This window comes from Sinocyclocheilus grahami, unplaced genomic scaffold (assembly GCF_001515645.1).
Source record: "Sinocyclocheilus grahami isolate Dianchi unplaced genomic scaffold, SAMN03320097.WGS_v1.1 scaffold622.1, whole genome shotgun sequence".
Lineage (NCBI taxonomy): Eukaryota > Metazoa > Chordata > Actinopteri > Cypriniformes > Cyprinidae > Sinocyclocheilus > Sinocyclocheilus grahami.
Window position 1 is genome coordinate 702,309 of NW_015505801.1, and position 2,016 is coordinate 704,324.

The following is a 2,016-nucleotide window of genomic DNA, read 5'->3' on the forward strand; positions in this document are numbered from 1 at the left end:
GATGGCAATAGCAGATGAACTAAAAAGTAAGGGTATGATACATGAAGAAAAATATTCAGAGATCAGAGCAGAACAAACCAGCCAGGGCAAAATGAGAATGCTGTTTGAAGCACTAAATTCTGGAGGAGACAGAGTGAAGCATGACTTTTATTATGCTCTGAGAGATCATGAACCACACCTCTTCAAAGACCTGGGTAAGAGAATCTACAGTGGCTGTTAATTAAATGAGTTTACAAACTTGAACCTACCTGTCTAATATGACCTGTCCTGTGGTTGATGGTATCAGGTGGTGAGACAATGGATAACACCGATGGCACCCAGAACAACCAGCGATAGTTAAACTGAACAGTGAGTGAAACCTGTTTTCAATTGCATGTTATGAAGGCTATTGTAGGCTATTAGAATATCAAACACTTATGCATTGAAATTAAACAATAACCAGAGAAATATGCTGGCAGGCAAGGCAAATTTCTCATTTTTAGATTGCTGATATCCTGCCCTTGAGCAAAAATCAGCATTAACAAATTTTTTTCTGTAAAATGTCTATTTTTCAGATGAAAGTTTAAAACACACCGATAAATAGGCCTAATAAATATTAAATACAGTCCACAATGTTAGTAAACATCCTAAATGTAATCTTTCTTTACCAAATGAAGCCCCCTGCAGCCTCCTGCAACCAAGACACGGAAACAGATGCGACCTGATGGAAAAAAAGAAAGATGAGATGCAGCTACCTGAAGAAGAAAGAATGTTAAAAATGCCGTTAAAGGAACAGTTCACACAAATTCAAATTGTCATCAGTTATTCTCCCTCATGTCACTGAAAACCCATATAACACTTTTTATCAGAATGTGTAGGCTGTGTTCTACATCATATAGGTATTCATTCATTTTGTAGGTGAACAGTTTTTAGTTTTTTATGCTAAAATCACAATATTTTATACATTATCATCTACATATTTAACCAAGCCTTTATATTATAAAATATTTTGAAAAAGACAGGATTTTGCAGTAGCACCGTCTTGATAATTCTTCAAACATTGTGTTTTTTTTCCAAACTACAAGTGTTTAAATTTTGTTATATATTCAACTTTTTGTACACCTACTTTTGAATACATTTAGATTAAAATCTAAATCAGTGAAAATCATCCATTGACTTACATCAGTGATTTCATAATACTTGTATACGGAATTGTCATATACGTGCTTTTAAAAAGTGAAAGTGAAAGTTATGTGACATGTGGCCAAGTATGGTGACCCATACTAGGAATTAGTGCTCTGCATTTAACCCATCCAAAGTGCACACACACAGCAGTGAACACACACGCGGAGCAGTGGGCAGCCATTTTTGCTGCGGCGCCCTGGTAGCAGTTGGGGGTTCAGTGCCTTGCTCAAGGGTACCTCAGTCGTGGTATTGAAGGTGGAAGAGAGCGCTGTACATTCCCCCCCCCCCCCACCTACAATCCCTGCCAGTACGAGACTCGAACCCCGCAACCTTTGGGTTACGAGTCTGACTCTCTAACCATTAGGCCACGACTTATGTAATTTAGACCTGCCTTTAGTGTTAAATGAATTTATACTGTTCATTTCCTTTCACAGTGCATTGAAATAATCTGTGCAATGAAATGCATCTATTTTTACATTCCACTAAAAGGATTCCCTTCTCGTTGATAAATTGGTGGTTTTGTGAATTGGTTTACACTGTTCTTTAATTTTTAAGTTTGTGTAATTGGCATTAAACTTTCTTACCTGACAAATACATTGATTTGATTATTCTGCATACTGATATATCAAAAGATTGCAAGGTGTCTGAAGTTACTATACTTCACATCTATGCCCAAGGTAAGAACATGAGCCCATGATTTGAATGGAGCAGCAAAAACTTCAGAGAGGACTTTTCCATTACTTCGCAACTGCATAGGCCTACTAGCATAGCCTATACTCCTACTATTTTTAGAATATCTTTCTGTGGCAGGAATGGTAAGGGAAGTAGGCCTATTTATGTGGAATTCTTTGT

The 2,016-nt window shown here is 37.1% G+C and overlaps 1 long non-coding RNA gene across 1 annotated transcript; it reads left to right on the forward strand.

Moving 5' to 3' along the window:
* The first annotated feature begins 7 nt into the window (after positions 1-7).
* Positions 8-1,210, forward strand: LOC107557868 (uncharacterized). Its single transcript, XR_001605436.1, has 3 exons — positions 8-194; positions 287-348; positions 667-1,210. It is a non-coding gene; the product is annotated as an uncharacterized lncRNA (long non-coding RNA).
* Positions 1,211-2,016: the final 806 nt, after the last annotated feature.